We start from the raw sequence: 15,085 nt of genomic DNA on the forward strand, positions 1-15,085 counted from the left end.
GCTTCCTTGGAGGAAACTAAAAAGCTCATCAATGCCGGCTTCATACAGGAAATAAGGTTCACGACTTGGTTAGCCAACATCGTAGTGGTAAAAAAAAAACAATGATAAATGGCGCATGTGTGTTGATTTCACTGATCTTAACAAAGCATGATCAAAAGATGCTTATCTTTTACCATCTATTGATTCTTTAGTTGATAATATTTCAGGTTATGCAACATTAAGCTTTATGGATGCATATTCTGGTTATAACCAGATTCTAATGCATCCTTCTGATAAAAATAAAACTGCCTTTATTACTAAATATGGTAATTATTTCTACAAGGTTATGCCTTTTGGACTTAATAATGCAGGAGCAACCTATCAGCGTCTCATGGATAAGGTCTTTGCAAACCAAATTAGACGGAACATGAAAGTTTACGTTGATGATATGGTGGCAAAGACAAAGCTTGACAACCAGCATGTTGATGATCTCACTGAAATTTTTAACCAAATTAGACGCTATAACATGCGACTCAATCCGGAAAAATGTGCTTTCGGTGTACAGAAAGACAAATTTTTAGGATTCTTACTTACAAGACGAGGTATAGAAGCCAATCTTGACAAGTGCTGCGTTATTCTGGACATGAAAAGCCCACAGAAAATCAAAGAAGTCCAACATTTAACAGGGAGACTTGTTGCCTTATCTAAATTCTTGCCATGCTTAGCATATAAATCTTCCTGTTTTTTTCCAAACATTGAAAAAGAAAAACAATTTTAACTGGACTGATGAGTGTGAAAAAGCTTTTTTAAATCTCAAGGATATTCTTTCAAAGCCTCCAATTTTACAAAAACCTTTTCAAGGAGAAGAATTTTATCTCTACCTATCCGTTACTGACTGGGCTTTAAGCTCAATTCTTGTTATAGAAAGAGAAAAAGTGCAATGGCCTATTTATTTCGTAAGCAAGTCATTATAGCATCTGAGCTTCGCTATCCGAAGATAGAGAAGCTAGCTTTTGCTTTGGTATTCTCAGCTAGATGTTTCTGACCATATTTTCAAAGCCTTATCATCAATATCCAAATTGACTAACCACTACGGCAAGCCCTTAATAAACCGGAACTAGCTGACCGACTTATAAAATGCTCGGTTGAGCTTTCCAAATTTAACATTAGATATCAAAGCATAGGGTCAACCAAATCACACTACTTAGCAGATTTTGTTGCCAAATTCACTTTTCCAAATTTGGAAGCACATTCCACGGTGTGGACCCTTTATGTGGATGGAGCATCCAATCCTCAAGGATGTAGTTCTGGAGTCCTCCTTGAAGATGGTAACGGATTTGTCTTTGAACACTCTTTACATCTTTCTTTCACAACAAGTAACAACCAGACAGAGTACAAAGCTCTGATTGCGGGCTTAAGGTTAGCAACTGACCTACATATCTCAAAACTAAAGGTATATTGCGATTCTCTACTAGTCGTACAATAGGTAAACAATCTCTTTCAAGTCAAAAATCCTATATTAGCAAAATACTTGGCTATTGTAAAATCCCTCGTCACCAATTTTTCTAAGTTTGAAATCCATCACATACCTAGGAAAAATAATCACTGAGCTGACATTTTATCCAAGCTCGCAAGCACACAATCACATACTTCTTCTCTTGATCAATCTACGTTGCTCACACCAAGCATCAATCTACCAGAAGTTTTAAGTGTAACACAGGAGGAAGATTGGCGGTGGCCCTATGTCCAATATCTCAGAACTGGAAACATCACACACAGTGTTAATAATGCTAAAAAATTTCAACGTCAAGCGTCTTTCTTTACATTATTCAATAATTGTCTATATAGACGAGATTTTTCTCGACCTTTGTTAAAATGTCTTTCCAGTCCCGAGGCCGACCTAGCTATAGCAGAAGCTCATGAAGGTATTTGTGGAACACACGTCGGAGCGCGAAGCTTATCTTCTATAATACTTAGTGCCGGATTCTTCTGCCCAACCTTACAACAAGCTGCAATGCCAAAGTGAAAGCTTGCCCTAATTGTCAAAAACACTCTCCGATTACATATATTCCAACCGAGATATTGCACTTTTCCGAAGTAAGTTGACCATTCTATCAATGGGGGTTTGATATCCTCGGCCCTTTCCCTTTAGCACCAGGCCAGGTAAAATTTTTAATAGTTGCTATCGATTATTTTTAAAAATGGATTGAGGCTCAACCCTTAGCTAAGATAACATCTCAACAAATGATCTCTTTTATTTGGAAGCATATCATATGTAGATGTGGTATACTTCGACACATTATCACTGACAATGGCCGCCAGTTTGCCGATAAAAAATTTACCTCTTTTTTGCATAACTTAAAAATAACACAACACTTTTCTTCAGTGGAACACCCATAAACAAATGGCTTAACAGAAACAACGAACAAGGTTATTCTACATGCTTTATGCAAAAAGCTAGATGATGCTAAAGGATTGTGGACCGAGCTAATCCTTTCGAACTCAATTCATTGATCATCAATTACAAGATATGGCTCGGCAAATTGATTTGGACAACATTGAAGAAATCCGAGGTATAGCAACCCTATGTCACTGAGCTATGCAACAACATATAACTCGGCGATACAACTAAAAGGTCAAACACCGATCTTTTCAAGTAAATGATTTGGTGCTAAGAAAAACTGAACAAGCAAGGCGACCTCCAGCAGATGAAAAGTTAGCCGCAACTTAGGAAGGTCCTTTCCGAGTTATTGAAATCTTAGGAAATAGTGCATACCGTTTGCAATCTTTAAATGGTATAACTCTACCTAATACATATAATATATCCCTTTTAAAGATTTATTACAGTTAAAAATCAGGGACATGTTGGTACTCTTTTTCCTACTCACAAGATTTTTTCCAAAAAGGATTTTGCTTGGAGAAGTTTTAACAAGTCTAGCCTGCCTGTACTTTTGTACGCAAAGGTCAATAATATTATCATCATATTTGCTTTATCAATTTATATTTTTCCTCTCTATATCGATTTATATCTCTCTGAGATATAACAATAAAAAAACAAATAATGACTTACGTCATACAAATTTTATCACAAATCCATGCTTAACGCACATTTCAATCTAATCCATTAATGCCAAACATTCTTGGAATCAAACTTCTTCTATCATCAATGATAGTTATCAATCAATCAATCAATCTTATACCTACTAATCTATCAGGAACACTCAGATACCCGTGCAATGTTCCTCGTACAACCAACATTACCAATCCATTCCAAATTCTCGAAAAGCAAACATTCCAAACATACAATATGTACAAAAAGTTCATATCACCAAAACAATTAGAAAAAGGCCAATCAAACTTGGCGCAATATAAATAGTTCTTATCATCCTAAAACTGATGATAAACAAGATCAATCTAAACCACTAATTCAAAATACAAACTAAGAAAAGTCATACATCTTGTCCCAAATTTTCATCTCCTTCTTCAACTCCTTCCTCATCATCGACCAAAGCCCTTTCACGAACTATTTTACCAGGCTCCATTTGAGAAAAATCTCGACTTGGTACTAAAAACTTGGTTTGCATCACAGCATGCTCAAAACCTTCTACGAAAGTATCCAAAATATCAGCTTGCTTACCTTTTTCCATATCCTTCAATTTTACAGTAACCTCGATAACCTCATCTTTCATAGTACAAAAATCATCATCTTTCTTATTCAGCAACTCAGACTCGTTCTTATAATTACTCTTCACAACATTTAACTCTTTTTCTTTTTCTGCAAGTTTAGCCTCTAACTCCACAATTAGATTCTTCTTCAGATCTAACTCTTCCTTCAGCTTGTTTGGCTCTTCGGCTAGGCCCAATAGTTTCTTATGTTTCACTTCTTAACTCTGACCTAAGCTAGCTAAGTGCAAATCGAGCACCTAATTGCCAAAAAAAACACCAATTAGGCACCACCATGTTACTAATATAAACATCACAAATCCATACCTGCATATACTGATCAATGGCTATATCCCCAACTTCATTAGACAAGGCCACATCGGCCGACGCTTGGCATACCTCATCCGTAACGACCATAAACGGGAAATCCTTACCCCAAATCGAAGAACCATCAGTATCTTCGGCAAACCCGTGGAGCCTCTTTTGATTATTCGCAAAAGCAATAAGTTTCTTCAATGGTATATCTTTACCTTTCTCAGACAAATCATCAAATACACCAACATATATGAAATCTGACTTTCTTTTCTTAAAAATAACCTTTTTTCGTCTTTAGTGAGCTTGGTTCACCTTGTCTTCTACACCTCTTTTATTGGGGTTTAATTATGAATTCTCCTTTTTCAAATTCTTACTCTTAAACTGAGCTCTCAGGCTTGCAGGCAAGACTCCTGGATACTTTGCACCTGACAAAACAAACAAAATAAAATCAACAAAATTATCCAAAATACATGATCCCTAGCTATTTCTTGTATATCTATAAATTCTTACCCAAATAATCTATTACAGATTGCTTATTGTCTTTCTAGGGAAGCAAATCAAACACCGATATCAAGTTCTTCCTATCCACAACTTCTACCAAATATTCAATTACACACTCATTTTTCATACTAATTTTCTCAATGCCCATAATGTGCTGGAGTGGAGAACACCAAAACAAGGAAAACTTTTCAGTCAGATTTTCATCCAAATAAAATGGAAACATATCCTCAGCATTCTTCACCTTTAAAAATATTTTTTGAATGAAGATTTATACAATTTAAAGACAAAAAATCTAAGAGTACTGTTTAAAATTATCCAACCTCCCTTCCAAATTTCTTTCGCCTGAAACAGGGAAAAGAACAACTCCAGTGAAGGTTTTACATCCAAAAAATCCAACAAAATTTCAAAATACTACAAGAATGCCCAACCATTTGGGTGCAGTTGTGATGACACACAGTTTAATTGCGTCAATATATTACATTCAAAAACAGTAAACGGAAGCTTAACGCACAGTTATTCAAGAACACAGCTATGCATATAGAAAAACTCAAAATCACTTCTTCTATGGAACACACGATCCGCCCTAGAACATGACAACAACTCGACATACACTTCAGAACCTACCCTCACAATCTTCGTCACATCTATCTCACTAACACTCTCTTTATCTACAAACAGTGACCCCGTATCTTCACATCCTCACTAACCCACTCATATGTACAATCTTTTACCACTAACTATACCAATTTCCCCTTCTCATTATCCATCTCTATCTCAAACGAAAAAGAAAAGTAGAAGAAGTAAATAAAATCAAGAAAACAAACGCAAGTACTTACCCCTTTTACTCATGTCTTTATCAGTATTCTTTCCAACACGTTTTGATGAAAGGGAAGTGAAATTTATAAAAACTATTTAGATTCTAAAATAGAATTACATGTCAGTTAAAAAATTGCTTCAATTCTATTTCATAAATCACCACCATTATATCCTTTCACAACAAACGGTCCAAATACCATAGGTAAGTGTGAAAGGTAAAACACCCTCTTTAATGATGTCATCAATTTTCTCTCACTATTTATGAATTTTTCTATTTAATTGATTAATTATTTATTGACTTCTTTTATATTCAATTTTAATAAAGTATGTTGAACTGAGGGTTCTATATCTGTAACACTCACCGGATTATAACTCATCTCTTAAAAAGCTCAACTTGCTTTATCAAAATATCAACATGCCAAGCTTGGGGCTATAATATAGCTATTATAATCCAATCAAAATGCCATAAATCAGTCTCGTGTGTTATAACTCGTTCAAACGTTATAACTAAGCCCCGCATACCAAAACGTATATCATAACATCCTAATATGATATTACTCTTCTTTAACGCAAATAATTTCTAAAGTGTAACTGTTAAAGAGGTAAGACAGTAAGACACCTTATCAAAAACATATTATACTTTTATGCATACATTGACTGATTTAAGTATTGGAATGCATTTTGCAGGTATCTTCTTCTTTGTTCTTTCTACACCAAGACGCATCCCTTTCCGGATAAGAAGCTCGGAATAGAGACAAAAAACTCAGAGTTAACTGTCAAGAGAATGAGCTATACCTAATCATGACAGTCAAATAATTAGCAATACTAAAAAAAATAAAGGATAAAAAAATGAAAAAGAATCAATAACGATCAAAATTCACCGAACTCTTTTAAATTACGAGCCTAAGTATTTTCACGTTACAATTAATCTTGGTTGTACAATATTAATAATGGAAGAACCTTTAATATATTGTTAACTTTAATTAACTGTAGAACAAAATATAAATTGTAATGTGAAAATAAAATTCATGGCGCTCTTCAAACCTGCGAGCGCAACTTGTGCGTGTGTGGGGAATTTACCCACTATATGCAGCTATGTAAACATAATAATTTTACGTAATTTGAAACGTGAAATTGAAATAAAAAAATTAAAAATATTATAATAAGTTATGAGCAATATATATTTTGCTTAAATTCATATTGGCCTCATTTGTGAAAGCTTTTTCTCTTAATTTAATGAATGACAAGTAACTAGAAACTCTCCCAAGAAAGAAAGAAAAAAGAATGAATAAGGACTAAATAGAAAAGATCGAGAAGCTAGAAAAACAGATAACTTGTAGTGAAAGTAAAAGTTTAATTACTTTGTTAGTTCTTATAGTTTTGCAAAATTTTCAATTAGGTCCTTATACTTTTTTTCTTTTAATTGGGTCCCTATACGTTAATTTTTTTTCAATTAAGTCCCTGCCATGAGTATAACGTTTAAGATAACGGAATATTTTATTTAAAAAACGAATATTCTTATGAATTAGTTAGAATAGCTAGTTGAAAATACATCTATTTTTTTAAAATACCAAAAGAACCCCTGATATTTTATCCCAAAGAAAAAAAACCCTATCCAGCCCTAACTTGCTCTCTAAAGGTCGTGTGCACTGCACTTCTTCTCCATCGGTTCGTAGTCTTCATCCATAGTCGTCATCATCCGTGGCGAAGGCTTGGTGGTCGTCCGTCTGTCGCATCCTCCTCCCTGTGCTGCTCTGTTTTGCGTCGCTCTGTTTTGTGGTCTTCTGCGTTGTTTGCCCGTTAAAGCCCTCACCGTGCCTTACCTCGCGTCACCTCGCTGCTCCGCGCCTCGCCTCATCGTGCCGCGCCTCACCGCGCTGCGCCTCGATCTGCCTGTACTCGATTTGTCAAAATAGGTGACATTAAAATTGATTTTTTTTCATTTTTTCGATGTTAATGAAATGTGTTTATGCATATGTCAATTTTTTCGAAGATGATTAAAATTGGTTTGCTCTAATTTTAGTGTTTGGTATTCATATAGATATTGTTTTGAAGTAACACTTTTTGGGATAATTCTTGCTTAGATACTATCGTTCGTTTTTTACTTAAAGTGATGGATCAAACCTAGTTGTTGTAGTTGTGAACAAAATTGTGGCTGGCCATTGATTTGAAGTCCTATTTCTAGTCTTATGCTTCTGTTTGGGAGATTGATAAACTTAGAAAAGGTATTGATTTCAAGCTTTGCTCTGCCTCTGACATAATCTGTAGTTGTGAACGTGCAAATTACCTTAAAAATTTAATACTAGAGTATGTTTGGTTGGAGGATAAAAATGAGTTGAAAATTTCCAGGATGATCTAAAGAACTATAATTATTCTGATCCTAAATGTGGCATGAATACACTGTTTTCAATTAAGATTTAAATGTTTCTTGTTTAGTTCAAAAATGTATTCTCTGCCTTTGTTTCAGAATGCTTTGGTGTTGCTTTGTGATTGTAGGTGGTCCAAAAGCAGCATGTGCTGGTTGTGCTGGCTTTGTGGCATTCTCAGTCGTTATAGAGAAATTCTTAGACAGTAATGAGTAGCTACCTATTGAATTGAAGTCACCCAATTTTGCATTCATTAGGCATAGCATGGATTTTTATAGTGATAATCTTTTGCCCATTTGCTAAAGGGCGCACACAAAATTGTAGTATTTTATTTTACATCGATTATTGCTTATTTGTATACAATATCAATTAGTGGATGTATTCTTCTAATTCCAAACTAGATGTAAGTATGCTCTTAAGTATTAATGTAAAGTTTCTTATGCTGTCATTAGTCATTAGATCATATTATATCAAATGTGTGTGTGATTTCTGAGACATGAATTCCAACAGTAAAATCTTTTTGATTAGTTGATATATAATTTGGTTATACTTAATTTACTTGGATAGTAACTACATTAAAATATTTTCATAATCAACTGAAAAACATATCATTGATATGCTATGTGTATTCTGCAATTATTTCTTAATTTAGTTCTTTTAGTATATTTTTACATGCAGTAATGTGGATTTGGTTGTATTTAATGTTAATTTTAGGTTTGTTCTTTGTATTTAGTGAAGATGCTTTTCATTCAGCTTATGAAAATGTACATAGATATGTTGATCTACTCTATACTAGTTCAGAGAGTGAGAAGGCTGCAACACAAGAACTGATGTTCAGATTTTAAATTTCAATAACACAAATTACATAGTCTTGTAATTTTTTATTATGTATCATGATATGATAAAGACACAAATTATATTCTATAAATCCACACAAATGTAAAATGTTACATTATCATAATGAATACTTGAAGGATGAAAAGTGAATTTTATATATGCTTATTACTACTATTTCTATTTCATTTTATCCATTCTTTTTTTAGGTTCTCAAGATAAGGTATTTTGAAAGTCAAAAAAAAAAGAGAAGGTATTTTTGGTACAATTTGTATATAAATAAGCAAAAGAATGATACTGATAAAATAAAAGGGATTATAGGAATATTTTTCATGTCTTAGAATTATTGAATTGGATTATAGGAATATCTTTCATTGAATATTTATAGTTTCACCGAATTTTCAATTAAGTCCCTATATTTTTTTTTCAATTAGGTCTCTAAGGGTATAAAAGTAATTTCACAATTCACTAACATTTTTTGACGTTTAACGTTAATAGGGACTAAATTAAAAAAAACTAACGTATAGGGACCCAATTAAAAGAAAAAAATTATAGAGACCTAATTGAAAATTTCGCAAAATTATAAAGACCAATAGAGTAATTAAACCGAAAGTAAACTAAACTATTATTAAAAAAATGATAGCAACTACACTTCAATTACATAGAGAGAATTATTTATAACCTAGTGCATCAAATAAAAGTCAGAGACTCTCACAACTGCTATAAGAAAACTAACTATTTTAACACTTGAGTCTTGGTTTTCTTGTTCTGTTTTGCTACTTAACTTAACTAAGTTGGTACTGTCCCTTACAACTTGATTCTAACTCTTATATAATTTACCTAAAGAGCAATACTATATTGCTAGTAAATATTATTATTTTGACCAGCAATAATTTATATTTATATTTATAAATGTTTTGTACACAATAAACATTTAGTTTGTACCTATATTTATTAAAATTTTACACATATAAATCAATATAGTTTATACTTATATTTTTCAGAATTTACATACATAAATAAAAAAAATTTATTTATTAAAGACAATTTAATATTTATGTTATCTAAATCATGATAAAAAAATACTAAAAATTGATGACCCAAAAATTTTTTACTAAGCACAATTTTGAAACTAACAGCACATACATTTAACTACGTTTCAGTCTTAATCTGGAACATAGAACATTTAATCTTATGTGGAATTGTGGATGAGATTCAATATATGTAAGAGATGTAAGTAAGCAAAGTTGTAAGCAAAGAAAGTAGGTTTAGATTGGTTTTAAAATCTATGGAAGTAACAAAATTTAGGTATCATAGTCATGAATGTCCCAAAATATTTATCTACTGGTATTAATAAGAGAAACAACAAAATATAAAAATATATTAAAAAACAATGTATACATCTAAAACTTCTATCTATTAACTAGTTTGTATAGATTAAGTCCAAGCTAAAAAGAAAATGAGATCTAAAAAGGTCATTACAAAAAAGGATCCATAGAAAAGAAAGAATTAAGACCTGAAAAATCTCAAAATTTTCGAATTGATGCCTTAAAATCGGCATGAGAAAATGATTATGAGCCGATAAATAATATTAAAATGCTTATAATGGATGTAACAAACAGAATCATGATACCTTGTTAAAAAGAAAAGTCGTTATTTCAGTAAACGGAGGGGAAAATGCTATAAGAAAAAAGAAAGAATTGAAAAGAATAAATCTAACTTTCATAATCACAAAAGACAAAACATACAAAGCTAACTTAAGCATGACATTGTCATTGTAGGTACCTTCTTCAACGTAATTAATCTTGTTGGTGCATGATTCTACGAGTTGTCAAGTTTCTTCAACATTAAATTAGCAAAAAAAATACTCTGAATATATAATTATTACTTTTTGTTGTTTTTTTTATTTATCCGTTAAACATTCAATCAATCTATTTGTTCAGAAGTATTTTTGTTTTTTTAAATTTGAAAGTTACCTAAAAAAAATTATAGAGAATAAGTTGGAGACACGATATTGCTGTCATCCTCTTATTCTAAATTTCTAATGTCTCGATGGTGAAGGGTGTTGCTACAAAGATTTTGACGCTAAAGTTAGTATGAATCACAAGAGAAACTAAATTAAAGATCATACTTTAGTGTACATATTTTTTATGAATTATTCTAATCATAAGATATTTGATATTTTATTGTGATATTCTTTTATATAATATTTTTAGGTCTTTATATAGTCAATATCATAACATTTTTTTTTAATAGTAGAATGATAGTTATAATGTAATAATTAACCTCATAAAATTGAGTTATAAGGTATTAGAATGAGTTATAAAAAATTGGTGTCCTTTTTATAACATATCTTTTAGAATATAAGAGAATACTTAATTATCAAACCAGCTCCTTAAAATTTCTTATACTCTTAAACCTAACTTTTAGTATTAGGCCTATAAAAATATTTCAAAACACTATTTACCCTACAAACTAAGATAAAGTTAAATGCAAATAATATTATTATATTATCAATTATGTTAGGTATATATAAAAAGATTAGTTACTAAATTAATTATTCGTATAAATTATACGTTAAAATATAAAATATATATTAAAAATAAGTTAAATATCATATATATTTATATACATATACATAATAATTAAGGCAATTTACATAAATAAATTGTTTGTTCCTCCGATTTAGACAATTGCATTGTTTTAAATATGAAGACGCAAATATATTGTTTTATATATCTATAGAAATCACTACTGCCAATAGCAATTTATCGAAATACATAATCCACTATAGCCAGCAGACATGTGAATGGGGGAATACAGAAACTGCTAGAGGCTGTCGCAGCAGACATGTAAATTGTTTCTGTTTGTTAATGCTTGGCCATAAACTGCTACTGGCAGCAGCGGTTTATGTATATTGGGACACGTGCGTAAACCGCTAGAGACAACTTACGTTGAGTGGTGAAAACTTAGGTGAAGTCGACTTCATGTGAAGTTGATATCTAAGAGCCGTTAGATGAAAATTTAGTCAAATCATCTAACAGCTCTCAAGTATCAATTTCACATGAAGTCGACTGCACTTGAGTTTCCATCTTTTTGCAATCATATGATTTATATGGATAAAAAATGAAGTAATTTTTAAAGAAAAAATGTATGCTTTAGTGAATTTTTTACTAAAAATAAATTATTTTATCATTCATGAGTTTTAGAAGGGATGAAGATAAAAAAAAATAGTCTTAGTTTATATATTTTAGTATTCTGTAAGTACTCACTCTTTGATTTGCTATTTAGTCTCATTTTAATAATAAATATAAATAAAAAATTATTACATGCATATTTATATTTTTTATTTTATTCATCAAAATTATGATGTTATCACTATTATTTATCCAATCAATCAACTATAAAATACAAATAGTTTTTATTTTTTGGCATAAGACAACAAAGTTGCACAAATAAAAAAAATTTATTTAGCTAGAACATCAAATGCAAATCAGTAGCAAAGAACACAATTCATGTTTCAAACTCTCGGAATTTTCTTTGTATGGTTAATATAAATAAAAGAGAATGAAGTGGTTTTTAAAAAGAAAAATATATGTTTTAGGGAATTTTTGGCTAAAAATAAATTATTTTATTATTTATAAATTTTAAAAGATATGAGAATAAAAAAATTAGCCTTGGTTTATATAATTTAATACTTTGAGTACTGTATTTTTTTATTTGTAATTTAGTCTCACTTTTAATAATAATACAAATAAAAAATTTATTACATACATATTTATATTTTTTAAATTATATTGTGAAATGATAAATTAATTTTTTTATTTATGATATTATTTAAATAGTATATACCATTAATTATTTGTTTTGTAATTATGTTTTTAGATAAAGATTAGTTTTACTATTTGTTTTCATACTCCACGTAAACTGCTGCACACGTGTCCCATTACACATAAACCGCTACTGCAGTAACGGTTTATGGTCAAGCATCAACAAACAGAAACCGTTATAACCTCTAGTGATTTTTGTGTTCTTCATTCGCATGTAATAGCGGATTATGTGTTTCGGTAAACCGCTACTAACAGTAGCGCTTTATATAGATATATGAAACAATGTATTTGTTTCTTCATATTTAAAACAATGCAATTGCATAAATTTGAGGAACAAATAATTTATTTATGTAAATTGCCCTAATAACTAATTTCATAATTAAATATTTGTGCAACTATATTTAATGTATATTAAAATCAGTCACTAATATAAAATATTTAATAAAAATAAGTTAAATAATATATATTTATATACAAAATACATAATAATTAATTTTAATTAATAATTAATTTTAATGCACAAATAGAATTTTCGATTTCAGTGTAAATAATGTAGATTTTTGTTATAGTATTTACCTGTATGTGGTAACAACTTTTGCTTATAAATTTACCGGTGCACATGCGGATCATAATCCATTTAATTGTATAGCCAATATAGAAGTAGACATTTAGGCCTACCTCCTCATGTCCAAGATTGGAACGTACTTTAATTTGATCCACTCCTACCCATTTATTGTTTATGGGAATTCCTTTCAACAAATGTCATCCACTAAGGGGGGGATATCGGAGTTGCGTTTTGCATGTCACTTCTTTCAACAAATTCAATCATTGCTCCATCAATAACCAATATGGCATGTCAACTTAGTAAGCCTACCTAATAGCATTAGACCCCGCACTGCATGTGACTATACATCAAGAAATAAAGAATTCTGTTATTATTTTTTTAATATAACATTAGTAAATTATATGAGTTTAATTTGAGCTTATTAATAGTGAAAGAATTATCCTACATGATAATTTAATCATATTTATATATCTAAATAATTTCTTAAATAATAAGTTTAAAAATTACTAATATAACAATATACAATTAGATATCTATATATTTTTTTTTACATTATCATTGCTTTAAAATTAAATTCATACTATATATCCTACTTCTATGTAAATTATATGTGATTTTCATATTACATGTACATGTAACAATTAATATGGCATGACGATCACATACAACACCAATGGGTATTAGTACAAGCCATATCAAGATAACATGATTGAAGAATGGGCATGTATGAATAATTTAGGGTTTCATCAGGCAGCATGGGAGAGCGACATGCACATGCATGCGTACACAAGTTCAATAAAAAGTAGTATTATCATGGCCTGTCTTTGGTCCACAACGAACGTGAAAAAACAAAAAGCAGCATAATCTAATTAGTGATTATAATCACTTGTTGACCAAATGAAGAAAACAGAAACCAAAATGTAACTTGAAAAACGTTTCATTGCATGTTGTATGGGTTGAATATTTTTCACAAATTACCATTGAGTTTGTTGACCAAAAAGACTGAAAACAAGGAACTTAGAACAAAAAAAAGATGGGGTGAGAGAGGCTCGAACTCTCGACCTCAGGATAACTCTTAAGCTATGAGACCTACGCGCTAGCCAACTGCGCCACCACCCCCTTTTTTTTACCAATAAGTTTATTGTTAACAAAAATTGCACTGCAATCCAACATAGAATCAAAGTAGAAGAAATACTCATGAAAGGTCTTGTTTTAGCCCAAGGACAACATGCCACCCAATAAAGCTTGAACCAAAGGCCTCCTAACCAAGAAAGTAAAGGCCCAAAAAAGATCTGCATAATTGTTTTTTTTTTTTGGACTTGGATCTGCATAATTGTTTAATTTTCATTTTTTCTGGTTTTGAAGATTTTTTTTGTCAGACTGGTTTTGAAGTTTATTAATGTTTTTGGTAAGAGTGGTCAATGTTATTTGGGTTTATTGGTATTTTATTATTTTATAAGCCTTGCTCCTTTACAGGCCCTTTACCAATAGTGGCCTTTAATGTAAATGGCTGGTTTTTATTTTCAACAAACAAGAGTTACTTATTTCTTTTTTGTTACAACAAAAGAAAAAAAAGGTTTTCTTTAACACCCCAAAGAAAATAATGTTGATACATGTTCTAAACTCCAGAGTATAGACCAGAGAGAAAAAGAAAAATAGTATTCGGGCCGAGTTACACTATTCATAAAATCATCACTTTTCCGATACATTATTATGGATGACTTTTGCGTGTAAATTATCAACCATGTAAACCATGTGCTAATAATTTGATACCTTAAAAATTAATGATTTCATTGATTTTATTTTATTTTCCATCTATTATTGTTCTCCTTTTTTAAGTATGCACAAGCCAGTAAGAGATAAAAACATTGTAAATTATAAGAAATGCATTCTCATTTCTCAATAATTATCCCTATAGCTACTTTTATGCCTGTTCTCTTCTCGTGATGAAATAATTAAGCAAATTAAATTCTAAGTTCCAACCATGGCCAAATGTGCTTCCCATGTTGAAAAGGATCATGATCATCCTCATATGGAACCATTTTCAGGTGATCACAATAACATAATTTAAGAACAGAGTTCCTTAGCTAACACGTATCCATAACTAATAAACCCCATTTCCAAGTTCCCTTCTGCCGCTATGGTATCATCCTCTTCATCCCTCATGATGCTAACTTTTTATATGAAACAGAAATGGTTAGTTAAAATTAAGTATG

At 30.9% G+C, this 15,085-nt stretch overlaps 1 non-coding gene across 1 annotated transcript; it reads right to left on the reverse strand.

Annotated features, from left to right (window-relative positions):
- Positions 1-13,903: 13,903 nt before the first annotated feature.
- TRNAM-CAU (transfer RNA methionine (anticodon CAU)) lies at positions 13,904-13,988 on the reverse strand. The gene is given in 2 exon segments: positions 13,904-13,939; positions 13,951-13,988. It is a non-coding gene; the product is annotated as a tRNA-Met (tRNA).
- Positions 13,989-15,085: the final 1,097 nt, after the last annotated feature.

The sequence above is a fragment of the Arachis hypogaea genome, chromosome 8 (assembly GCF_003086295.3).
Source record: "Arachis hypogaea cultivar Tifrunner chromosome 8, arahy.Tifrunner.gnm2.J5K5, whole genome shotgun sequence".
NCBI lineage: Eukaryota > Viridiplantae > Streptophyta > Magnoliopsida > Fabales > Fabaceae > Arachis > Arachis hypogaea.